The sequence below is a fragment of the Vombatus ursinus genome, unplaced genomic scaffold, assembly GCF_900497805.2.
Source record: "Vombatus ursinus unplaced genomic scaffold, bare-nosed wombat genome assembly UNPS02014807.1, whole genome shotgun sequence".
NCBI classification, from domain to species: domain Eukaryota; kingdom Metazoa; phylum Chordata; class Mammalia; order Diprotodontia; family Vombatidae; genus Vombatus; species Vombatus ursinus.
In genome coordinates this window covers 49,883,753-49,911,500 of record NW_020954585.1, presented here as the reverse complement: position 1 = coordinate 49,911,500, position 27,748 = coordinate 49,883,753, and the positions used below count along the sequence as shown (strand labels likewise).

The window sequence follows — 27,748 nt, the reverse complement described above, 5'->3', positions numbered from 1 at the left end:
AGGAGACCATGTCTGGTCTAAATTGTCTATCTTCCTCAGTACCTAAGACAGTGCTATTCAGGGAACAGGGAATACAGATTTATATAGTGCCTACTCTGAGGCAACTAGTGGTTAGAATGTTGGGCCTGGAGTTTTGAAGATCTCAGTTCAAATCCAGCCTCAGATACAATTTATGTGACCTTGGACAAGTCACTTTAACCTCTGCCTAGTAAGTGGCTCAGTGGATAGAGTACTGGGCCTGGAGTCAGAAAAATCTTGGTTCAAATCTGGCTTCAGACACTTTTTAGCTGTGTGACCCTGGGCAAGTGACTTAACCTCTGTTTGCCCTAATATACACTGGAAAAGGAAATAGAAAACCATTTCAGTATCTTTGCCAAAAAAACCCAATGGTTTTTGAGGTCACAAAGAGTTAGACATGACTGAACAACAACAACAGTAGTGCCTACTATGTGCCAGGTAACTATATTAAGCACACAAGAAAAAACAAAACAAAACGAATGATTTCATTTAATTTTCCACAACAACCCTGTGAGATAGGTGCTATTATTATTTCCATTTTATAGTTGAGGAAACTGAGGCAGACTGAGGTTAAGTAACTTGCCTGGGGCCACACAGCTATTAAGTGTCTAAGGCTAATTCCTGACCCCAGGTCCAATGCTGTAACTACTGTGCAGCCAGCTGCCTCTTTACATAAAATACTTCAATATACAATAGATCTCAATCATGTGGGTACTCCTTCCAAAAATGCAGGTTGAGAGTAATCCATGCCTGTCCATCCTATGAAGATCCTGTCCTCCCAAAAGTTCATCACAGCAGGTCCACCCAACCTGCTAGGGATCTTCCTCATGTTCTCTGGACATCTGCAGGATACCATTAGAGGAAATGGGTCTATCCAACCTGTTTTTTTTTTTAATCCTACATTGTTTTGTTCACATCCTTTACATCACCTCTCCTGCAGAATGCCTTGTTTGTAATGTGTAGAAGTCTGCTCCCACCTACCATGTCGTGCATCTTCATTGGCCTTTAATTCTTAACTTTAATTGTTTGGAGACCATAGTATTCCTTGACACGTAGTTATACATCCCTGGAAAAAGAACGGTGTTAGAAAATATGGACCTTCGTTTCAGGGAGAGTCTTAGGGCCGGTAAAAAGAACTATTAAATTTCCCCAAAGCAATGTGGCCCATTGTCGTCCTGTTCAATTCTGGACCCAGATCACTGGGGCATTTGCAGCGTATGTCCAAAGTCCAGATGAATGAGCTCCATAGGTTGGCCATTCAGCTGTGGTTTAGTCATACTTGAACTGAATTGAGCCAAAATTCTGGTTCTGGGGTCTGGGGAGGGGAGGATAAAAACTATTCCTAAGTCTACAGATGTTCATGCTTGTGACAGTGGCTGATGATAATGCATTGACAATCATGAGCAAGATGAGTGATTAGGTGCCAGCTCTTATGAAGGAGAGCTGTTACTATGCCAATTCTGATGGCAAGTGGCAGGACTCTTGGAAGTAACTGGCAGGGGTTTGGGGGTTAGTAGCTGATTTGCATGCTCCTGAAAACTGGTTGGCATGCCATTTCCCCAATTTATGCCATAGGGAATCAGGAAGAAAAGAAGGTAACAAAGTATTTATTAAGTGTCTACTCTGTTCTAGGCACTTTATAAATATCTCATTTTATCTTCACAACAACGCTGGGAGCGAAGTGCTATTATTGTTCCTATTTTATAGTTGAGGAAACTGAGGCAGACAGAGGTTAAGCAACCTGGCTGGGGTCATTTGACTGCTAAGTGTCTGAGGCTGGATTTGGAATCAGGTCTTATTGACATCAGGCCAATTCTCTGTCCGCTGCATACCACCTGGATGCCTCAGGAGTGCCATCATTCAAAAGTATACCATCCCCAGCCCTTTCCTCTGACCAGCTGCCCAAGGCTCATATTCCCCTTGACATGGCGGGGAAATTTTACGAGATGCTTTTGCCAGTCTTGGCTATGTATGTTTCTTGTGTATATGACCATTCCCATCAATGTTCCCAGACTATACTTGCTCTGTATGCATGTGGCTTCATATATTCCTTCTCCAACCAGTGATCAGGGGTCTGTGGAAAAAAGCATTCCCCTCTGCATATGAGGGTAAGGGGGATTTTTCTTTGTTATTTCTTTTGAAGTGTCATTTAATCAAATGCCTTTTACTTTGAAATAATTGTCATTTAGTGGCCAGTGAAGGCACCTATAAGCAGTGTCCTGATATCACTTTGTGCTAAATATGTGTAAAAATGTCAAGGCCCTTCTCAATAAATAGGACATAACTGGACAATGAGAAATAGCTAGAAGACCAGCCCATGGGAGGCCTCGAGACAAATTGGCAGGGATGGCCTTACAGAAAAATGAAAAAGGAATTTGCTTAAGTTATGTCAAAAGCCTCCTTTCCCCCTTCCCACCCCAACCCCGTCCCAAACATTTCTGCTATTGGGCTGCCATAATTTCTGAAGTTCATACCAGCTGAATCAATCCTTTGGATTAAGGCATTGGGGACCCAGAAGCTACATGTTGCCTGAGAAGAAGAGAACATGTTAGTAGCTACTAACACAACAGCATGGGTTACTTTAACAAATTATGATCTCTCAAGGACTTGGTCTCCTAATCTGTAAAATGGGAACAGAATATCCTAAACTCAACTCAGATAGTAGAATGAGGTCAGAAAGTAGCAGTTGAAGTAAAAGAAAAGGAGCCCATAAGATAGTTTTAATGTCTAAGGGTGTCTCTGGCTGGCTACAGTGTAGTCTGAATCACAAGAACTGAGATCAGTACAGGCATACTTTGGAGATATTATGGGTTTGGTTCTAGGCTGCTACAATAAAGTGAATTTCTCAATAAAACAAGTCATGATTTTTTTGGTTTCCAGTGCATATAAAACTTATATTTACATTATACTGCAATCTATTAAGTGAACAATAGTATTATTGTCTAAAAATGTACATACCCTAATTAAGAAATACTTTATTATTAAAAAATGTTAACCATTATGTGAGTCTACAGTGAGTTATAATCTTTGTTGGTGGAGGGCGTTGCCTTGATGTTGATGGCTGCTGACTGACCAGGTTGGGGTGGCTGTGGCAATTTCTTAAAATATGGCAATAATGATGTTTGCCATATCAATTGACTATTCCTTTCACTTGAACACTTAGAGGCCATTGTGCAGTTATGAATTGGCCTAATTTCAACATTGTTGTCTCTCAGGGAATAGGGAGGCCCGAGGAGAGGCAGAGAGACAAAGAACAGTGCAGCAGTCTGAACGTATATAACATTTATTGATCACTGTCTTATATGGGTGTGGTTTGTGGTGCCCCTAAACAATTATAATAGTAACATCAAAGATCATTGATCATAGATCACCATAACAGAAATAATAATAATGAAAATGTTCAAAATATCGTGAGAATTATCAAAATGTGATGCAGAGACATGATGTGAGCACATGCTGTTGGAAAAAATGATGCAGACAGCCTTGTTCAATGAAGAGTTGCTATAAACCTTTAATTTGTAAAAAACAGGAATATCTGCAAAGTGCAATAAAGCGAGATATGCCTGTAATTAAGGGAGCACTCCCTCAAGAGGAACGACACTGCACAGCAGATGAAGACAGCAGATGGTGGCAGAGAGCAAAAAATGGCTCAGGAATGTAGCAGAGAAGCCTTGCCTAGTGTGCCCACAGCTGAATGACATCATCTGATCACTATCTGACATCATTGCCATCCAGCAAGGGGACTTGGTTGGTTGAGGGGAGCGTAAACTGGGACTCAGTGGTAGGAGGTTGAGTTGTCTTGGCTCCATGTGTTATCTGCGTGTGTTCCCTTTCCCATTAATGTTCCTTGACAACAGTCATTCCTTGTGCAACAACATATTTCTTCTCTAACCGGGGGCATAAAAATCTTTATGTAAATGTACCTTTCGGTGTATGAGGGAAGGCACGGATTTTCCTTATCATTTATTTTGCAATGCCGTTTTTATTATCATTATTAGTTTGGAAATAGTTGCCCTCTGGTTGGTTTAGTAAAAGAGACATCAGTTGTGTAGTTGTGGCTGTGGTATTGAATAGAGGTTGACCCAAAGTGTGCTGTGAACTTAGGGTAGCTTTCAAAGGGGGCAGGGTCTCAGACTAAGTATCCTTTAGGCAACAATGATCCACTGAAGGTTTTTTGAGGTACCTTTCAAACTTGAGTGTTAGTATAAAGACCTTTGACCCAGGGAGAAGGATGCCCTCTCATGCTAAGGGACCTCAGCCCTGGGCTTGTGCCAACTGGAGTCAGTCCTGGGGGAAACTGACCCTCAAAGAGAGGCATAAGGTTTTTTCTGCATTCTCTAACCTTTAAGTCTCCACTTCAGAGAGTCATGGAAAATCTCTTAAAGCTTAGATTTGACTCATGACTAGAGTCTCCTTAAAATAGGTTAACATCATCTCTTCTAGAGAGGTATTTAATGTGTAAAGTAAATTAGGTATAGGATAGCAATTTATTTCTTACACCGCAAAAGAAATGCTTAAGATAAAAGTCTCAATAATAGGCATTGGCAATATTAAAGCACGGTACAGTGGCTTATAATCCCTATTATACTCTCCCAATGGACTGGTCATTAAAACATTATATTAAGCACTTTGTGGGATTGCTGTACAAGCATTTCACTCTCCTCTCAAACCTAGACTGTCCAAGCAACTCTGCCAAAATCCATATCTTCTGTGAAGCCAAGTAGGCAAGGTCATTCTCCTGTTGAAGGTCAGTTTCTCTTCTGAGAAATGTTGTGGTAGCAGGAAATACTTCCTGATGCCAGTCAGCTCTCAAACCCAGGAGCTTTCAACCTGTTAAACTCATGAGGTTGCCACCATGGCTAGAACACCTATCTCAAAATTTCTGATTAGTCACCTGTGTTCACTCACCAAATGAAACACAAAATAGTCCCAGTCCCCAAAAAGCTTACATTCTGTTAAGGATACACAGAGAAATAAATAAAGATAATTTGAGGGGGACAAAAATACTGGCAATGGGAGTGGGGTCTGGAAAGACTTTGCCTAGGATATGGTATCTGAGCTAAGCCTTGAAGGAAGCTCAGTATTATAAGAGGTGGTGAAGAAGTACATTCCAGGTATTGGGGATAGCCTGTGAGAAGATACTGAAAAGAGAAATATAATGCCAGGTTCAGGAAATAGCTAATAGTCTACTATGGATGGAATGCAGAATGGGAAGAATATGAAATAAGTTTGGAAAAGTACATTGTGTAGGATCTCGAATGCCAAGATAAGGACTTTGTATTTAATCCTAGAGGAAGTGGGGAACCTCCAAAGATTTCTAATTAGGGGAATGAAAGAAAAGGCAGAAGGATGAGTCTGGATGACTCCAAGTTTTGGAAACTGGGGTAACTGAAAGGTTAGTGGTGTCCTCAACAAAAATTTGGAAGTATGGACGAGAAGTGAGCTTGGGGGAGGGGGAATAGTAAGCTCAATTTTGATCATGTTGAGCTTGAGATGTGTACTGAGCATCCAGGTGGGGATGTCCATTAGGCAAGTTGATGATTCAGGACTGGAGGTCAGAAAAGGGAATAAGGCAGGGTATATAGATTGGGAGACATCTGATTAGAAACTTGAATCTACGAAAGCTGAAGAGATAAGAGTCCATGACAGAGGGACACCCACAGTGATCTAGACCTCATCTGTGTAGGAGTAATAATTAAAACCATAGGATCTGATGAGATCACCCTAAATGTAGGTAGAAGAGAAGAGGATTGAAGTCAGAGCTTTAAAGTATACTCATTCTTAAAGCAAAGTAGGAGGATAATGAATCAGCAAAAGAGACCAAAAAGGAGCCATCCAATAGGTAGGAGGAGAACCAGTAAAGAGGAATGTCATGGAAACCAAGGAATGAAAGAGTATATGGGGGAAGGAGTGGGAGAGTTAATAGTGTCAATACCATATAAAAGGTCAAGGAGAATAAGGATTAAGGGTTTGTGTGGATTTTGACCCAAAGTATGCCTTGAACTTAGGGTAGCTTTCAAGGGGTCCGCATGTGAGGGGGATCCTAAGACTTGAATTTAGCAATCAAGAGACCATTTGTAACTTTGAAGAAAAGCAGTTTAAGGAAAATATTGGGGTCAGAAATTAGATTATTAAAAGTTGAAGAGTAGTCTGTGAGGAAATTGAGGCAGCAAGTGTGGGCTACTCTTTCTAGAAATTCAGAAATAAAGGGGAAGAGAGATGTCAAATGACAGATTTAAAGGGTGGCTGGGTCTAGGAGAAGTGTTTGTTTGTTTTTTTAGGATAAGCAAAACCTGGGAATGTAAACAGTGGAGATGGAACCAGTATATTTACTGGGGTGTGGGAAGAAGAAAGAAAGAAAGAGACAGAGACAGAGACAAAGACATACAGACAGAAACAGAGATAGAGAAAGAGAGAAACAGACAGACAGAGAGCCAGCGAGAATATGAATGAAGAATGGGACAAGTACCCATAGAATTAAGAAAGGAATGAGATCAAGGACCCAATTGGAGAGGTTAGCTTTGCAAAGTTGGGCCATCTAACCCTTTAAGAGAACTGGTGAAGATAAAAGTTTTGAGGAGTAGAGAATGAGAGATGAGAAGACTCAAAGATTCTTTTTTTTGCATAGGGAACTCCCAGTGAAAAAACTCCTTCCACCAAAGCAGATCTGCCCTTACTCTGCAGTTTTATAATCTTACCTGGAAGGTAATGAAAGGTTAAATGATTTGCCTAGGGTCTTATGGCCAGTATATGTTGAGGAAAGACCTGAAGCCAGGTATTTCTGACCAGTTCCCATCACACTATGCTGTCTCTCAATTCTAAGTCTTGGAAAGCAGAGCCCTAGAAAGAGCTTTGAGGGGATGGAACACAAGATATGTAAGACTAGAGGGTGGAGGATGGAGAAAGGGGCTAAACAATTATTTAGTTATTTAAATGTTACCAAGTATTTACTTTTCAATAACTTACCTGCAAATAAGTTGGGCAACTATTATTATCCATGTTTTAGGATAGGGATAGGAGCTATGGTTCCACTAATATGAGGAATTTCCAGATGAGGAAATTTCTACCAATGCAGATTGGAGCCTTCTCTTAATTTATAGTCTTAGAGAGTTGTCAAAAAGTGAGGAAACAGTACTTCATGGAGGTGAAGTGATTTGCCCAAGGTCTTATGCAGCTGGCAATCGGCAGAGCCAGGAATAAAAACCTCATGCCCTGACTTCAAATCCATTGTTCTCTCTACTCCACCACAGCCCTGGGGCACTGCCTGGGGAGGGCAGGTCTATGTGTGTCACCCTCACAGGAGGGACAGGATGAAATCAGTGGATGGAGGAGGTCAGAGGTGATGTGGAAAGGAGAGAGGAAGTCCTAAAGACAAATTCTACCTACCAATAACTTTGTCCAGAACTGATCCCGAAAATCATTTAAAGAAAAAATAACCTGTTTTGCTTGGTCCCAGAGGGCAGACCTTTAAGAAAGTTACAGGAGGAAGATTTTTGCCTGATAGAAAGGAAAAATCCTAATGAATAGAGTTGTTAAAAAATAGAATGAGCTGCCATGGGAGGTTATGTCCCTCACCACTGGATGCCTTCAAGTAGAGATTGAATGACTGCTCGCCTTCAATTTTGTAGAAGGGATGGATTCTTAGGTCAGGTGTGGATTGGACTAGATGGCTTGGGAAGAAAGGGTAATCCAGGTCTATGATTTGACAGATGCAGAGGCAAAGGGATACAGAGGCAGATGTAGTAACTCAAATACACACACAAACACAGGAAGAGATCTAGACAGAGCTCTGGTGCAATTAAATACTAATGCAATTAGGCCTATAAGTGGACAATTAGGCCACTTTTCCTGACTTGCCTAAGGGGTTGTCAGGTGGTTGGTAACAGGTTAAATGAGTTGACCAGGGTCCTACTTACATCCAGTAGTTGTCAGAGGAAGGCTTTTGAACTCAGGTCTTCCTACCACCAAGACTGCCTCTCAATTCTATGATTAAAAACTTGGAAAGCAGAGATCTAATATGCTACTTTCTTAATTGTCACATCCAATGACCTTTTCTCCATTTTCATTCTCCTTGTCTTCCTTTCAACATTTAACAATGATGACTATTCACTTTTTCCTAGAAACTCTCTTCTCCCTTGGCTTATACGGCACTACTCTTTCCCTGTTCTAGTCAAGTGCTCCTTCTGTCTCCTTTTCCTCTTTCCCACCCCACCCTCTAATTGCGGACAGCCCTCAAGGCTCAGTCTTTAGCCCTCTGCTCTGGTGTCTACAATCAATTAGTTCATATGCTCTCTTGGCTTCCACAAAAGTCTTTATGTGTAGCAGCCATAGAATCTTAAAGTTTGAAACTTCCCCAAATCATCTAATTCAACCTGTACCCTGAAGCAAGAATCTTTTCTCCAGTATTGCAGACAGAAGATGGCCAGGTGGTCACCTAACCTCCCTTTGATAACCTGATGAATAGGGAACTCACTTTTTCTAGCGACATCTAGCTACTTTTGATTGCACCACATGTTTAAGTGCCTCTGACACATACACCAGTATGTGTGTATGTATGCGTGACCCTTAATCTCTAAGTATTCAAGGCAATGCTCTAAGACAAAGTTTCAGAGAAGGTGCCAACTTAGATAGGTACAGGGAGTTCCTTCCCCTGGGAGTTCCCTGTATCAATGAAATCACAGGTCCATTTTCTATCCCTGTTCATTGTTATTTTGGTTTGAAGCAACTAGGTGGTACAATGGATAGACCGATGATTCAGGAATCTAGTTTTAGACACTTGCTAGCTATATGACCTTGAGCAAGTCACATAACCTCTGTTTGTCTCAATTTTTTCATTTGTAAAATGGGGATAACAGAATTTACCTCTCAGTGTATTATGAGGATCAAATGAAATGTGCCTGAAACAAGCTCTACCATTTTTGTTGGTTAAGGATTCACCTCTATGCAAAGGATTCAAATCTTTATCTCTCACCCTCACCATTCTTTTGAACTCTAGTCCTTTTCTAACTACCTGCCCAACATATCCATCTAGATCGTTCTTTTTTTAAAAAAAATTTAGCCCAAGTTAGCATTTTTTATTTTTTAAAATAATCTTATTTTTTTCCAATTACATGCAAAGAAAATTTTTAACATTCATTTAAAATTTTTTTTGAGTTCCAAATTTCCTCTTCCTTCCTCTCTTACCTAAGACGGTAAGCAATTTGATGTAGGTTATATATGTGAAATCATGTAAAACATATTCCCATATTAGTCATTTTGTGAAAGAAGAAATAGACCAAAAAAAAAAACTACACAAAAAATAAAGTGAAAATAGTATGCTTTCATCTGCATTCAGACTCCATCAGTCCTTTCTCTGGATGTGGATAGCCTTTTTCATCATGAGTCCTTTGGAATTGTCTTGGTAGATCGGAGATTCTTAACCTAAGGTCTGTAAATTTAAAAATAATTTTTTGATAGCTATTTTTAATATAATTGGTTTCCTTTGTAATCATAATATAATCATATATAATGAAATGAAACATGTTTCAAAAGAAATATATATGAAATGTATTTTATGCATTAAAGAACATTATTCTAGGAAGAGGTCCCTAGGATTCACCAGGTGGCCAAAGGGATCCACCAAAAATAAAGGTTAAGAACCTCTAATCTAGATGTCCCACTGCCACTTCAAATATGTCCAAACATTTAGAATATTTAGAGCTGGAAGGGACCTTAGAGACCATCTAGTCTGACCCACTACTTAATTTTACAGATGAGGAAATAGAGCACCAGGGAGGTTAAACAATTTGTCCAAGGTCACACAGGTAGTAAATGAAAAGAAGCCTAGACAGGGACCTGAGTTTTCTAACTCCAAATCCAGAGTTCTTTCTATACTTCTTTACGGTCTGTCTCCTCCCTCCTCCCCCTACGTAGAAGGTAAATTCCTTGAGGTTAAAGACTGTTTCCTTTTTGGTCAGTTTTATTTTTTGCCTTTGTTGTCCCTAGTATTTTAGTTCTATCCCTTGCACACAGTTGGACCTTAACAAATTCTCATTGATTTGAATTTAATGGATTTTTGTAGCATGTTGGATCCCTTTCCAAACCTACCCCTTTCTGTCAGCAGCAACAATGCCCTCTTAGGCTCTGGCTAGCAGTCTCGATCTCCTCTTGGAGCCTTCTTTTTCCGTCATTCCTTTTATTTAATCTCTCATCAAGTCCTGTCATGCCTATTGATTTGTTCTTGACTTTCTATTCCTACTAATGTAATTTATTATGGCATGCCTTTATTACTGCAATAGACAGCCCCTCATTGTTCTTCTGGCCTTCTGGCCTTCCCCAGCCAATCTCTTCTTCCCACACTAAGCTGAGAGGCAATGCGGCATGGTGAGTAGAGTGTTGGATTTGGAGGCCAATAAAGTCAACCCATTTTTTGGAATCAAATACTGACTAGCTATGTGATCCTGGGCAAGTGACTCAATCTTTCTTAGCCTCAGTTTCTTCATTTGTAAAATGGAGTTAATAGGAGCAACCGCTTCACAGGGTGGCTGCTTGTGGAAAGAACATTTGAGTTCAGATCCTGTCTCTGACAATTACTACCTATGTGACTTTAGGAAACTCATGGAATTTTAGGCCTCGATTTCTTTATCTGTAAAATGAGGGGGTTTGGGCTAGATGGCTAGTGAGCCCCCATCCACCTCTAGCTCTCTGACTCTAGGTTTAGGGTTATTGTGTGGATCAAGGGAGATAATGCAGGAAAGGCACTTGGCAAGCCTAGCGCTTGCTAAGTGACCTCTAGAGGGGGCCCCCTTTAAAACCCAGGCTGGCCCCTGCAAACACTGAGAACCCGATGGCTTTCTAAAACCTGGGAGCTACGGCACCCAGGCCTGTGACTCACACTCTTCTTACTGCGGTAACATCTCAGGGAACTCTAGGAAAGACTAATGTCGTGTTTGGCTTTTGAGTTTGAACACTTATTTTACCAAAAAAGAAAAAAAAATCCATGTTGTTAAGCTTCAATGGGGGCGTTTGGGATTCTCAAAAGTTGTCTTCTATTTCTTGCTAGGGGCCTCTGTAAGGCAGACATTGTCCTAAACATTGCTTTCAGCACATTCCACGCTCCAGGATCTGCGATGGTCTTCCCCTTCTGCCTCATCAAGACCAAACTGCTTTGCTGTTGTGACATGCTCTGCCCTCACTCCCAGAGTCAGGTGGTTCCATCTGTCCTTCTGACATTCCCTGAGGGATTGAGTTGGGAGACCTGGATCCCAGTCCAAACTCTTCCATTTACCAGCCATGTGATCTCAAGCAAGTCACTAAACATCTCCAAATCTCATTTCCCTCATCCTTAAATAAAAGTGGGTAATAATGTGTCTACCACCTCCTTATAGGGTTGTTTGGGAAGATCATGAGATATAAAGCTGCATTAGGTTGTAAGGATCATCAAGTCCAGGGGTAGGGAACCTGTCACCTCGAAGCCACATGTGTCCCTCTAGGTCCTCCAGTGTGACCTTTTGACTGAATTCAAACTTCACAGAACAAATCCCCTTATCTAGTCCAATCCCTTCATTTTATAGAGGAGGAGACTGAGGTTTTGGGAGCTGAATGACTTGTCCAAGGGCACACACAGAAAAAAGGATTGGAATTCAGGTCCCTTGACTCCTGGTGTTCTTTTCTCTTCACCAATTTCCTCCAGCTAAATGTATATGAAACAATTTGGGCTCTCTCTATTCCTCACCTAAAATCTTGAGTTTCCTTCAGAACTCAGCTTAGACACTACCTCCTACATGAGATTTTTCCTGCTCTCCCTTGGCTGCTATTGACTGCTCCCAGAATTTTCTTTTATTAACTTAGTATTTATTTATTGCATAGTTACATGTTTGCATATTGTCTCCCTTCATAGAATGTAATCTCCTTGAGGGCTGGTATTATTTCATCTCTGTCTTAGAACTTCCAGTGCCTAGTGTATAATGTTGCTCAGTTGTTTCGGTTGTGTCTGACTCTTTGTGGCCCAATTTAGGGTTTTCTTGGTAGAGATACTGGAGTGAATACATTTCCTCCTCCAGTTTATTTTACAGATGAGGAAACTGAGGCAAACAGGGTTAAGTGACTGGCCCAGGGTCACACAGCTAGGAAGTATCTGAGGCTGGATTTGAACTCAAGAAGATGAGTCTTCCTGACTCCAGGCCCGACAACTGACACTGTGTCACCTAGCTCCTCTTGTGTGTAATAGGTTTATTACTAATTTATCAATTATTATGTATTATTTAATGCAATTAATTATTAGTATCAAATTAAACATTAATAAATGTTGATTCATTATAAAACCATAAAGTACAAGATATCATTGTCTGCCATTATTTTTATTATGGAACAAAGGTCACTAGCGCTGCTTGAGGTTATAAGTCAATTATTAATTAGTAACTGATCATTAATAAATAATAATTCATTGACTTGCTTTAGCAGCTGGTGACCTTTAACTCTGGTTATAGTCTGTTACTGTGCCTCACAGTAAAATGGGATTTGTTGTTTATGCTTTGACCGCTAGATGTCTCTTGTGCCACATACAGAAATAGTCTAAAAGAAAGATGGTGCACACCCTTCCCCATCAACCTCACACTTGAGTTATCCACAAATGAACCTGCTATTTTTCCTCCTTAGCATCTGTATTTCTTCCTCTAGGACAACAGACAGTCCCACACCTGGCTACAAATTTCCCTGACTGGTTGTAGCCTTTTTTTTAGTCTTCCCTGAAAGATTCCTGGAGCCATTCCCTAGCCGGTCAACTGCAGCTACCTCTGGCTGCTGTGGACAAGAGACCCTGCCCCCAAAAGGCATCTCCTTCCACACTAGCTGTCTCAGCTGGAGTCTTCTAAGTGCTGTTCTGGTCTATCTGTCTTGATATACTGTAGTCAATCAACCACTTTCTCGGCCAGCCCCAGTGGCTGTCCATCTGCCACCTCCAGTCCATTAGAGGAGAAAGACCTATCTAGCTGGCCTCATCACTGACACTGCCTGTTCATCCACTTGTCAGTCTGATTCTCCTGAGGGATGGGAATGAGTTGTGGAGGGACTGAGTGAAGGTCAGTTCAGTGTCTCAGCTCCTTTAAAACACACACACTCACACACACACACACACACACACACACACACACACACACACACACACACCAAAAAACCTGCTCCTGACACAGAGGTTATGGATTCAAGAAACAGAATTTTACATGAAGTTTTGGGCATGATCAATGTGGAAATTTGTTTTGCTTGACTATGCATATTTGTTACAAAGGCTTTGGTTTTCTTTTCTTTTTCATTGGAGGGGTGGGGAAATGGGAGAGAGGAAATAAATACTTCTTAAACGAAAAAACAAACAAACAAATGTGCATCATCTAATATTACTCTTCCCTGCTTTCTTTCCCATCTCTTATAGAAAAATGGAACTTCAGAAGGGATCTTAGAGACCATCCTAGGGGTGGGTTACCTGGGGCCTCAAGGACACATGTGGCCCTCTAGGTCCTTTGTTGCAGCCTTTTGACTGAATTCATGTCTTATAGAAAAAATCCTTTTATTAAGGGGATTTGTTCTGTGAAGTTTGGATTCAGTCAAAGGGCTGAACTTGAGGCCCTAGAGGGCCACATGTGGCCTCGAGGCCCCAGCTTCCCTACCCCTGATCTAGTTCAACTTATACCTAAAAAGGAATTATTTCTACAATATTTCTAACAAGGGGTTGGCCATCCCGCATTTGCATGAAGACCTCCATTGAAGAGGTACCCAATGGGGCAGCCCATCCCATTTTTGGATGACTCTATTCCTTGGGAGGTTTTTCCTTATATCAAACCTAATTTTACCCCTTTATAACTTCCTAGTTCTGCCTTCTGGGGCCCCTCAGAACAATGCTAAGCCTTCTTACACAGGTTTGTTGTTGTTGTTCAGTTGTGTCTGACTCTTTGTGACCCCATTTGGGATTTTCTTGGGCAAGATACAGGTGTGGTTTTTGCCATCTCCTTATCTATCTCATTTTACAGATGAAGAAACTAAGGCAAACAGGGTTAAGTGACTTGCCCACGGTCACACAGCTAGTTAGTGTCTGAGGCTGGATTTGAACTGAGGACTTCAGGCCTAGTGCTCTGTCCACCGTGTCCCCTAGCTACCCAGTGGTGTCCAATACTGGATTAAAAACTGCAGAAGTTGTTGGACCAGGATGAAGTACAGTTGGGCTGCCACCAACTTAGCCCTGATTAGCCCTTTCTTTAGTGCACTGCAAGATTGCCTTAACTTTCCTTAATGCTATATCACAACATTGAATATATAGTTCATTAAAACCTCCAGATGTTTTTCAGATGAGCTGTTTTGTGTCTATGGATTTCCCATCTTAAAGTTGGAGAACTGACTTTTTAAACTCAGGTGTAAGACTTTATGTTTATCCTTATTAAATTTCATCATTTTTTTTTCCCTCAATGTTATGGCCTGTCATGATGTCTTTGAGCTCTGCCATTTAGCTGCAAATATAAGCATGCCACCCAAGCTTTTATCCAAATTACTAATAAAAAGGTTAAATCTCATAGAGCCTTTAGGCACTCTACTAGAGACCTTCTTCCAATGGAACATCAAATTTTTAATGACTATTCTTTGGGTCCTGCCATTCAACTAGCTTCAAATCCATCCAGTGATATCATCTAACCCATATCTCTCCATTTTTTTTCCCAAAGAACAGCATAAGGAACTTTATCAAATGCTTTGTTAAACTCCCAATTCAAGGCTCAACTCAGTTGTCACCACCTTCAACAAGAAACCTTTCCTGATCCTCCCTGTTGTTAGTGATCGGCCTCTGTCTCTATCTCTCCTTCTCTCTCTCTCTCTCTCTCTCTCTCTCTCTGAGACAATATATACTAGGCAAGTCAAACTACCACCACTACCTTGACCATTTTCTCCCCTTCGGCCCTACTAGAGAGAAACCATAATTCCAAACCCAAGAGCCTTGGGAATAGTAATGTTTCTAGCTCCGTGTCTGCAGCCATCATTCTGGGAAGCAATCCCTGTGGAGATACAGCCTAGCAACTGCTACAGTCACAGCTACTGAAGAGACAGAGAAGAAACTTCTTGCCACCAATGTTCTTAGCACTGTCAAATAGGTCGGCATCAGAAAATAATATGATTTTATCAGTGGAAATGACAATAAAGAAGCATTACCATCTGTTTTGCTACTGTACCCTAAGGACTATGGAACTTTTCCATCAGACTTGGATCTGGGAGATAGAACTCCTATTTTCCCGTGTTTCTCTGCAATGTGAGTTAGGCTCACTCCTTCCCTCCTATGATAGAAATCAGTTTTCCCTAAAAAGAGACAAAGTGGTCCTCAGGACCCAATCGGCCCCTGTTTCCCTGACACAGTTTTCTGGTCAAGTAAGGGGGTCACCTAAGGCCCCAGCCAGTTGGGGTCTTGGCCTCACCGTTCTCGGCCTGGACAACCTGCTGACTGGACAAGTTTCCCTAAGGAGGAGAAGGAAGCTTCATTTACCAGAACTGAAGCTTGCCCCTCCCCGAGCCCTGTCCTTCAGACATCTCTATGAAGGATCACTGAGAGCTAGACGGCACTCACGTTTGCTACTTCTTCCAGCTGAGAAGGAAGTTCATTTGGCCCAGGTGACTTGAACTTGTCAAGGCCCCTTTTGTTCTGTCCTTTCTGGTCCAGAGATCATTCTCTCTTTGGCAGGAGAAACAAGTAAAATATGAGTTGAGCAGCTCTGCCTTCTCTCCAGGTGCCCCCAGTGCATAAAGTGCTAGACTTAGAGTCAGGAAGAGGTGAATTCAAATCCTGCCTCAGACATTTACTAGTTGTATGACCTTGGGCAAGTCATTGAACTTCTGTCTGCCTCCGTTTCCTTATATGTAAAATGGTGATAATAATAGCATCTACCTTCTAGAGTTGTGAGAATTAAGTAAAATAACCTATGTAAAGTGCTTTGCAAACTTTAAAGCATAATTGATAAGTTATTGTCATTACCTGCTAGCATTATTCCATTTGGGGAAGTTAGATGGTGTAATGGATAGAACACCAGGCCTGGAGTCAGGAAAACCAGAGTTCAAGTCTGACCTCAGACACTTACTGGGTGAGTGACTCTGGGCAAGTCACTTAACCCTTCTTGCCTCAGTTTCCTTATCTGTAAAAAAGGAGCTAGAGAAAGAAATGGCAAAGCACTCCAGTATCTTTGCCAAGAAAATCTCAAATGGCATCATGAAGGGTCAGACACAACTGAAATCACTAAACAACAAAATTTTTCCATTTACACTGAGGAGTAGTTTTAATCTCTTCAAATCAGAAAAAGGGTAAAAGTTAAATAACACCTCTCTACAGAAAGGTTTATGAAGCATTTCTTTCCTTTGTTTTTAATCTGTTAATATCACATCACTATCTCTTCCTAATGACTCCTCCCCAACTCCCATAAAACTTCCTTGTTACAGGTAAGAACAGACAAGGATAAAGAAATCAACACATTGGCCATATCTGAAGACATGTGCCTCATTCTGGATGAATAGTCCACAATGTCTCTACCAAGAGGGGTAACAGGCTTGACCAGCAATCCTCTGAATTTGAGGGCAGTGACTGCAATGATCAGGGTTTTCAAGTCTTTCATTGTGGTTCTCCTTTATACACTGTGTCCCAAAAATCTTAGTGCAGCTTTAACTGCTTAGAACTGCACTAAGACTTTTGACACTCCCTGCATTATTATGGTTATTGCTGTACATTGTTCTCTAGGTTCTCCTTAGTTCATTCAGCCTCAGTACGTACTAATCTCCCAGCTTCTCTGAATTCTTCATATTCATCATTTGGCTCAATGAGATTTCATTGGTTTACATTAGCCCAATTTATTCAGTCATCCCTCAATTGATGGAAATCCACTTTCTTCCTAGTCCTTTGTTACTATAAAAAAAGTGCTACTCTATATGTTTTTGGATACATGTCATCTTTCTCGTTGTGAGGGTACATGTATCATTGACCCCATTTTTTGTGATGAAGCTGAGACTCAGAGAGTTTAAGTAATTTGATCTTGGTCACAAACCTAGTCAGTTTTTTAAAATTTAAAATTTATTTCTATTTTCAGTTCAGAATTCTCTCCCTCCCTCCATCCCACCCTTCTCCATTGAGAAAGTAAGAAATATAATTGTTGTTGTTGTTGAGTTGTTTCAATTATGCCCAACTTTTCATGACCCTACTTGGGATTTTCTTGGCAAAGGTACTGGAGTGGTTTGCAGTTTCTTTCTCCAGTTCATTTTACAGATGAGGAAACTGAGGCAAACAGGGTTGAGTGACTTGCCCAGAGTCACTCAGCTAGTAAATGTCTGAGGCCAGATTTGAACTCAGAAAGATGAGTCTTCCTGACTCCAGGCCCAGCACTCTATCAATTGTACCACCTAGCTGCTCCTTAAGACATACACTATCCATTATACATCTACAGTCATGCAAAACATATTTCCTCATTAGAGCTAGTCAATTTCAAAGCTCAGATGCAAACCTAAGTTTGCATCCTGGGTTTAAGTCCAGCACTTTCTACTATGCCACCAAGCCTCTCAAGCCCTTGAAAAAGTAAGAACTAATTTTTGGAGTACTAATTAAATTATTTAAAAAATCAGTGATTTCCTTGGTTTAAATGACTCTCTCTTCACCTCCACCTTTACCAATATGGTTCACAATGGTTCTGTGCCCCTGTAGATGCTTTTTATGACTAGCTATGGGCAAAAGAAAGACATCACCTGGTGGTCAACTTTCTAGTGATAAGGACTCTCTAAATTTAGTTTGACTGGTTCTCAGATCACAGACGCATGGACTCATGCTGGGCCCATGTGCAAAGACTTCTCTACTTGCTAGGACCTGCCAGGGCTTTTACCCTGCTAGCATAGTCAGGGTCGCTTGTATGCCATAAGGAAGCATTGAAGAAAGACATTGGGAGCCCTTAGTTGGGTCCTAGCCATAATTTAGTCTCTGTTAACTACTTCAAGACAGCTAGAGTGGATAGAGTACTGGGTTTGGAATTAGGAGGACTTGTCTTTCTCAGTTCAAAACCAGCCTCAGACACTTACTAGCTATGTGACTCTGGGCAAGTCCCTTAACTCTATTGGCCCCAGTTTCCTCATCTGTAAAATGAGCTGGAGAAGGAAATGCCAAACTACTCCAGTATCTTAACCAAGAAAACCCCAAATGGGGTCACGAAGAGTCAGACACAACTGAAACAACTGAACAGCAACAGCAGCATCAAAGGACACAGTCTTTGATGACAATCCCTTAAGTTAAGGAATATCCTCTACTCAGGATAACATCTTAGATCTGCAGTCTCTGAGTTTAACTAAACATCTTCCTGGATGTTTAAATATTTATATTTTCAGTATATAAACAAGAATTCTGTAAGTTTTACTATGTGAAGCAGAATGACCCTTCCTTTTGCTTCCCCTAAATTTACCTTTCTTTGAGTGTAACGGGCATAAGAAGGAGACTATATTCCACAGGATGCCTGGGCCTAGAGTAGGAATACTCACTGGGAGTACAAGAATTCCATTCCCATGAAGCCATGTATACCCATGAAGCAGGCAATTGTATGGGGGATTTATGGACAATCGTTAGGTGAAGGAATAATAGATATTTCTTCTGTTTTTTTGTTTTTTGTTTTTGGTAATTGGGATTAAGTGACTTGCCCAGGGTCACACAGCTAGTAAGTGTCAAGTGTTTGGTCTGAGGCCGGATTTGAACTCAGGTCCTCCTGACTTCAGGGCCTGTGCTCTATCTACTGCGTCACCTAGCTTCCCTTTCTGGGGTTTTTGATGATAAGAAATGAGATGGGTAGGGTGTGCATGGAAACGACAAGTGGGAGCAACTTTAGTGCTGCTGTCTGAGGGAAGTCAATCTAAAAAGGAGAGGTAGGAAAAGTGAGAGCAAATTTATTAAGTACTATGTGTCTGGCACAACACTAAATGCTTTACAAAGATGATCTCATTTGTTCCTCACAACAAGTACTATTATTATACTGTTTTACAGTTGAGGAAACTGAGGCAGACAGATTAAAGTGACCATCTAGCTAGTAAGCATCTGAATCTGCTTTTGAACTCAAGTCTCTCCGAGTCTAGGCCTGGTTCCCTATCCACAGTGCCACCTTATTGTTCAGTCGTCTTTTTAATCGTGTCCAGTCCTTTGTGAGCCCATTTGAGGTTTTCTTGGTTAAGACACTGGAGTAGTTTCTTATTTCCTTCTCCAATTCATTTTACAGATGAGGAAACTGAGGCCAATAGGGTTAAGTGACTTGCCCAGGGCCACACAGCTAGTAAATGTCTGAGTCTAGATTTGAACTCATGAAGATGAGTTTTCCTGATTCCAAGCCCAGTGCTCCATCCACTGTGCCACCAAGTTGCATCTAAAAGTTTCATTAGGAATGGTAAGGCAAGTAATGGTTATCAAGTAGAAGATACTAGAAGGAAAAAATTTGAAAGTAGTGACGCCATAGAAGTTGGCCCTAAAGGGAAGAGAATAAGCATTATTAAGTGCCCACCTAAAGGGCAGCTCTATCCACTGTGCCATCTAGCTGCATATTGCTTTATATCAAGCCAAAGCTAAGAGCCAGTTGTCAGGGATTTTGTTGAGAAGACTCATCTTTCAGATTGGGGTTTAATACAATAACCTGAAGGGTCCTTCCCATTCTGAGATTCTGTGGTTTACTTAATTGAAGAGGCACCTAAGGCGGCACTGGACAGAGCGTTGGGCTTGGAGTCAGGAAGACGAGTTCAAATCCGACTTCAGACATTTCTTAGCTCTGTGACCTTGGGCAAGTCATTTCACCTAGGTCTGCCTCAGTTTCCTCTTCTGTGAAATGGGGATAATAATAGTACCTCCCTCTCAGGGCTGTTGTGAGGATCAAATAAGATAACATGTGTAAAGTACTTTGCAATCCTTAAAGCATGATATAATTGCTATTATTATTATTGATATTAGCACAATCAGAGATGCTCTAGAGCCCTTAGTTCTCATAAACGATAAGTAAGCTTCTGCCCAAGGATCTCCCATCTTAGCATTCAGAGGCATAACTCTTGCTGTCTTCCCATCATGCTCTGCCTGGATAAGGACCTTCTTCCCCTCCATATGCACCAGCACTAATGTTAAACAATGATATTCTAGTGAAAGGCTCCCAATTACGCCACTCAGAACGCCTTTGTGGCACTCAGACAAAGGTTGCTTTGTAAGTGTGCAGAATTATTATTATTGTTATTAATTTAACATGATATCAACACCCCAGGCCCTTCCATTCTGACCCTTTCAAATTGCCTGAATAACTTCAGGCATAATAGCCTCAGCCCACACCATTTCCCAGGTGTGAAAAGGCATAAGTGAGCTAAGAGACCTGCCCACTCCTTGTGATATCCATCTCTGGGAATGGAATGGGACCAATGATGATCATAGGTTCAGAGCTCTGAAGCTAAAAGGGACTTTAGAGACTGTTTAGGCTAATCCTCTCATTTTACAGATGAGGAAACTGAGACCCCATGGTTTGCCCGAGGTTATACAAGTAGTAGTGAGAGGCAGGATTAGAATCTAGGTCCTTTGACTTCAGAACCAGTGAACTTCCAGCTATATCACAAAATATAATCCACTCCTTGGGAGGACGTACCTACACAGGACTTGACTTGGGCATCTGAGTATAGAGAAACATAGACTTGGAAGTGGGATGAATCATAGAGGTAATGTAGCTAACCTCACCCCCCAGCCCCTTTTTACAGATGAACAAACTGAAGCTAGTGACTTGTCCAAGGTTACCCAGGTAGCAAGAGTCAGGAGTGACGTTTGAACCCAGGTGTTTTGACTCCAGAGCACCTGCTCTTTCTACTGAACCATATTACCTCCCTTCCTTGGGTACGGCCTATCCCTGGCAATGCTAAGCCCAAGCTTTTTTATTTGTTACATCCAAACTTCACATCTATCCAGTCCACATCTATTTTATTAAGGGGATTTGTTCTGTGAATTTTGGATTAGGTCAAAAGGCCACACTTGAGGACCTAAAAGGCCACACATGGCCTCGAGGGCACAGGTTCCCCACCTCTGAATACCAAAACAAGAATTCCTTCAACAACACCCTGTCCTTAGAGCCAGAGATTCAGAGGTGGAAGGGATCTTCAAGGCCACCAAGTCATTTTACATAAGAGGAAACTGAGGCACAGAGGTGGACCAGGGTCACATAGCATATAAATGTCTAAGGTAGGATATGAACCCAGGTCTTCTTGACTTCAAGTCCAGATGTGGTGGTCACTATGGCAGACTGCCACTCATCTCTCTCTCTCTGAGGCAATTGGGATTAAGTGACTTGCCCAGGGTCACACAGCTAGTCAGTGTCTGTCTGAGGCCAGATTTGAACTCAGGTCCTCCTGACTCCAGGGCCTGTGCTCCATCTAGCTGCCCCTGCCACTCATCTCTAACACCCAGCTTCCACTTTAAAACCTCCAAATGTACTATCTCTTGATGAAAACCTTCCATATCTGGACAGCTTGTTAGGAAAGTACTCCTTACATCAAGCCTAAATCTGCCTCTTAATCATCCAGACCTCTTTCCACTCTCTTCATTCAATGTCCCTCAGTGTCGTATGCTGGGGAGCATAGGAAGCAGCTTGCTTGGCTTCTGTTCCTGAGCTAAACACTCTATAACACTGAAAAACTTAAGACTGGACAAGGCCCTCTGCTGGGTTCTTTGGCTGTGCAGAAGGAACTGACCAGAACACTGACCTCAAATCATACCTCTCTCCCCTTCCCCCCAGTCCGCATCTGGCTCCTTCTATACCTGGGGTTCTTAACCAAAACCTTGTTTTAAAAAAGTTCCGATAACTATATTTCAATATAATTGGTTTCTTTCTAATCCCATGTATATTTTATGTATTCAATAGCTGTCTAGAGGCAACTAGGTGGTACAGTGGATAAAAGGCTGGGCTTGTAGTCAAGGAAACCTGAGTTCAAATTTGGCTTCAGATACTGTGTGAACCTGGGCAAATTACTTAACCTGTCTGCCCCAGTTTGCTCAACTATGGGGATTATAAAGCATCTACCTCTCAGTGTGGTTGTGAGGATCAAATGAGATAGTATTTGTAAAGCACTTAGCATAGTGCTCAACAAACAGTAGGCACTATATAGATGCTTCCTGGCCCCCTCCACCCCCTGCTCCCAGCCAACAACAGTGTCCTTGATGGACTAGCATCTAGTTGAAAGGCTGAATAAAAGGCCACATTCAAATGAATCTCTGCTCTTGTCACCTTGGAATTCTCTCTGCTGATGACATCGTAACCCATTTACGCTTGCTGGTATGATGTGACTTGTGTCTGCGTCTTCCCAACAGTTCACCCAACATGCTGGAAGTTTTCTTTGCTTTCTCCTGATCTCACTAGGGTACTGGGAGAGCACTCTGGCTGTCCATCTGTCATGCCTCACCCTCTCTAAATAACTAACCATTCTTTTTTCTAATCATACAATTCCTTGATGATATCATTTATTTTTTTTCCTTCGAAGTTCATCACTCGTGACATAAAGAATCTTGACCTATGTTTTGCCATTGGACTCCAATGACCCTGGAGACGAGAGGGAGGCTGATGACTTTGCACAGCTCTGCCTCACTTAAATCCAATTCACTTGCAAGTCAAGACATCACCCTCCCAATGTCATTGGTCCTTTTTGAGAATGAAGGATGAACAATAATCTGGCTACATATTCTTTTCAACTTAAATTTAAAAAAACAAATTGAACTTAAACATATCTACCCTACCCCCACTCCAATCCAAAGCATTTCCATATGCATTTGTTGTTGTTTAGCCAATTAATTGTGTCCAATTCTTCACAACCCCATTTGGCGTTTTCTTGGCAAAGATACTGGAGTAGTTTGCCATTTCCTTACAGGTGAGGAAACTGAGGCAAACAGAGTTAAGTGACTTGCACAGAGTCACCTAGCTAGGGAATGTCTGAGGCTAGATGTGAACTCAGGAGGTTGTCTTCCTGACTCCAGGCCTGGCATTCTATCCACTGCACCACCTAGTTGCCTTCCATATGCAAAGTAGAACACAAAAAAGAGGATTATCTATGAAACCATGTACTGGTTATATGCTACATCCTGCTTGTACCCACCAAGTGCTTTTTCATTGCCCTCTCTGATATTCATTTTTAATTCTTCAGAGACTATTTTATTCCATATTTCACTGCCATGCAGAAACAACTGTAAAATGCTGGTATTAGAAATAGGGACCCTTGCTTTTATGGGAAATTTGGGGTTGTTGAAGAAGCTTTGCAATTTCCTGAATGCAGTCCAGGAATGTTATCTTCCTCTTGCTCGACTCATTGTCCATTTGTACTGTTTGTACAAGATACACAAACAAATGGATAAATGTGTGTCATAATCTGGGCAATAGATAGTCTTCATCCGCTTGATCTTTCTCGTGTGGATGGTGAGGCCAAATTATTTTGACTAATATCAGATCTTTTCCAGGAGGCTCTGCAATGTTCTAGGCCTCTAGGGATTAATGCCAATACCATAATTTCATCTTTAACCAGGAGCATCTGAAAGACTTCATCCTCAACTTTGACTCCACGCTGGAACTTCTCTATCATAATGGTGAATACCTTTGGTAAGCATACAGCTCCCAATATTCTTTCCTTAATGCTTATAATAAAAGGGTCAATGAGCAGGTTTATTTCTGTTATATTTTTCAAGGCATCCTGATTGTATAAAATATGGACAGGAGAAATCTGGAAGAAAAAGAAACTAAATTGGGTGTGATGGTGTATACATATAATCCATGCTACCTACTGTGGAGGCTGAGTGAGCCCAGTGGATTTCTTGACCTCAAGCTCTGAGCTATAGTAAGGTTAAAGCTGATCAGGTATCTGCCATAAGTGTGGCACTAGTATGGTAAGCCTCTCCAGAGTGGGAAGTACACCATTCTGTCTAAAGAGGGAAAAGAAGGAAGGAAGGAAGGAGAGAAGGGAGGAAAGAAGGAAAGAAGGGAGGAAAAAAGGAGAGGAGAGAGGGAGAAAGGAAGGAAGGAAGGAAAGAAAAAGAGAGGAAGTCATTTGCCAGGTACTCTATTAAATGCTGAGAATACAAATATAAGCAAAAAGAAAGACATTCCCTGCCTTCAAGGAGTTTACATTCTAATGGGGAAAGACAATATACAAAATGGAAAAGCAGTGAGGATGGGAATGCAGGGTGAGGAGGAGGAGGAAGATACAAGAAAGAGGGCACAGTTTTGCAGGGCAGAAAGTTCAGAACAGGGCTTGGAGGAGAATGAAAGCAGCCATTCCAGGGCAAGGAGTCCCCAGGCCCTGCAGGAAGTTCCAGGATGAGCCAATAATAGAGAAGGTATGATTTTGAAGTTTGGGGCAGAGGGAGAATTGGCTCATCAGAAATGGAGCAGATCAAAGCTCCCATGCCCATCAGACCTGTGAGTAGTTCTTATACTTCTAGCCTGAATAAAACAGGCACACCCAGACTTAAGAAAAGGAAAATGAGCAGGAAAGGTAACATTTTGCTTGACTGATTCAAATATTTTTCCATACCCAACAAACAATAAGCACTGTAGGATTTTATGCTAACACTTTTATTCAGTTATGAAATGCTATAGATGTGGTCCATTGTTGACCATCACTTGCAAAAGCCTTGTTATCTACCAAGACCCTGATCAAGGGTATCCTCTTCATAAGAATGATGGTGGAGCAGGCTTTTCATCCCTTAGCAGAGACGTGATGGCCTAGAGATTCAGGATGAGACGTGTATTTAAATACACGGTCAATGTGAATTTTTTTACTTGCTTATCTGTGGTTATTTGTTACAAGAGAGGGTTTCTATTGTTGGGGGTGGGGTGCAGATGTGAGAAGAATGAGTTGCAGTGATGATGGCCTCCCAAAAAAGAGGAAAAAATGGGGGTCATTTGAACATTAAGCAAATATTCAGAAAGGAACACAGACAAGCAGGGAATTTCTGGTACTATTGTGTTAAATTCAATATAAAATATACAATTAAAATTGTAAATAATAGAAGCTCTCAAACCCTATCAAAAAAGGAAATGAAATTAGTCTGCTATGGCCTGTTCTTGAAGAAGTTTGAAATGAGCCAAACCAAGAGAACATTGTATACAGTAACAGCAATATTGTTTTAAGAACAACCTTGAGCAAATAAATTATTTTGACTTTTATAAATACCAAAGTTAACTATAAAGGACATATGAAGAAAGACACTATCTGTGTCCAGAGAAAGAACTGATAAATAGAAGTATGATAAATAGAAGTATGTACAGAATAACTTTACATTTATACATACATACATATACACACATGTGTATGTGTATATAGGTGTGTATACACACATATGTATACACATATACACATATACACATACACATGTGTGTATGGATGCACATGTGTGTATATATGCATATGAATATGCATACACACCTATTTTTGTCTAATGGTAGCCATCTCTAGGGTGGGGGGTGAGAAGGTAAGAAAAAAATTTACATGATAATTTTGTTAAGTATATGAAAGGAATAGCAAGCTGTACATAACAGATTTATGGTTTCATATACAGTCATCTTTTCTTATTATACTATGTTATAGAAATATGTTTTATTCCATAAATTAAAAATAAAATGAAAGAAAAAGTTCATGGCTATTAGTGACTCTGCTTTTCTTTCCATATATTTTAATAATATTTCCTAGAATTTTATTAGGAATCTAAATTGAGCTTATTGACTGATAGTTTGTAGATACCACTATCTTTCCTTTATTTGAAAATCAGAATCTCCAATTCTCTAAGATCTTTTAAAGATAAGCAACAATGGCTCGGCAAACACATCTGCCAGTTCTTTTGATATCCTAGAATATACCTAACTAGAACTGGTGACTTAAACTCTTACTATTTCACCACTTACCCTTAGTTTTAACTCCTTGTTAACTATTTGTGTTTTCTCCTTTCCATTGTAGAGGTCATTTTCCTGGTAAAGAAAACAAAAGTAAAATAAGAGGTAAGTAGTGCTTCCTTCTCCCTATTATCTATCTATTTCATCCCATCCTTCCTGAATACATACTCCTATCTCCTTTTTTTTTTATCTCCCTCTTGTCCTCAGTATAGATTTGATTTGATTTGATTTTTTTTGCAAGGCAATTGGGGTTAAGTGACTTGCCCAGGGTTACACATCTAGTCAGTGTCAAGCGTCTGGTCTGAGACCATATTTGAACTCAGGTCCTCTTGACTCCAAGGCCAGAGCTCTATCCATTGCACCACCTAGCTGCCCCCTCAGTATAGATTAAAAAAAAATCTCCTTTGCTGTTCTTAGCATTTATTGCCACTGTATACTCATTCTGAGGCTTAGCTCTTCTGATACTATTCTTTTTTTTAATATTTATTTAGTTTTCATTTTCAACATTCACTTTTATAACATTTTGAGTTTAAAGTTTTCTCCCCCTCTTTCCCTTTCCCCTCCCCAAGACAGCGTGCAATCTGATATAGGCTATACATGTACAATCATATTAAACATATTTCCACATTAGTCATGTTGTAAAGAAGAATTATAACCAAAGAGAAAAACCATGAGAAAGAAAAAAAAAAGAAAAAAAGGGAGAGAGAAAATAGTATGCTTTCATCTGCATTTAGACTCCATAGTTCTTTCTCTGGATGTGCACAGCATTTTCCACTGTGAGTCTTTTGGAATTGTCTTAGTTCATTGTATTGCTGAGAAGAGCTAAATCTATAATGTTGGTCATTCTGATACTATTCTTATGACGCATTGTTACTCTTTTCTATACATAGTTTGATTCTGTGTTTGATTCTGTCTTCTATATTTAGCCAGAAGGTGGCACTGTTAGCCACTATCCTGGTCCTGCTCAACAAGAAGCCTCAAGCATTCGTCCAATTCCATCCTCATTCTGGCAGTTACGGGACTCCAACTCATTAGGGAGAAGTGCTAAGATCTTTGTGGTTCTTGGAAAGTCTGTGATCATCTGCTCTCCAGCTTCACTTCTCTCTGTATGGCCATACTGACTTGTCATTGAAGTGTGGGTTAATGTGGATTTGCTCCCATCAGAATTGGCTCTTGAGTCCCCATCCTATAGAAAAACCCATTTCCTTTTTTGAACTTGCTATATTTCACTGAGTTCTAGTCATGTGACTTTGGCATAATGAGTTTGGTGTCCCATAGGAAAGGAAAGGCCTTCTTGGGTACTGAACACAGTATTTTACTCTAAGCATTGAATTAATCCATGCAATAAAATCATACACAATAAAGCAGTTGTGCAGTTTCCTGACAATCTGTGGTCTGCTATGAAGCCAGTTCATTTTGCTTAGCTACCAAAACCATACCTACTATAATTAGGCAAAGGAACATAGTCATGATACTAAATGCACAAGTGATTCAATTCCACCCCATCTTCTCCATCAGATTGCTTCCACTGTTATTCCTACTCTCTTAATAATCTTTAATCTTTCCTTGATTATTGGCTGCCCCTTTACTCCTACAAACATGACCATGTTGTGACCTTGGACATATCACTTAACCTCTGTTTACCTCAGTTTCCTCAACTGTAAAAATGGGGTTAATAAAGCACCTACCTCTCAGGGTAGTTGTGGGGATCAAATGAGATATTTGGAAAAAGTACTTAGGACAGTGTCTGGAACATAGTAGGCACTATATAAGTGCTTATCCCTTTTCCTCCCCCTTCTCCCATCCTTGCTATCTATTGTTCTAAATCTCTC

At 40.8% G+C, this 27,748-nt stretch overlaps 1 long non-coding RNA gene across 1 annotated transcript in view; it reads left to right on the top strand.

The window, feature by feature from the left end:
* Positions 1 to 27,748, top strand: part of LOC114052349 — an 88,319-nt gene that overhangs the window by 48,440 nt on the left and 12,131 nt on the right. The window contains exons 2-3 of the long non-coding RNA XR_003570237.1: positions 23,554 to 23,627; positions 25,981 to 26,021. This is a non-coding gene — a long non-coding RNA (uncharacterized LOC114052349). The remainder of the gene's footprint in view (positions 1 to 23,553; positions 23,628 to 25,980; positions 26,022 to 27,748) is intronic.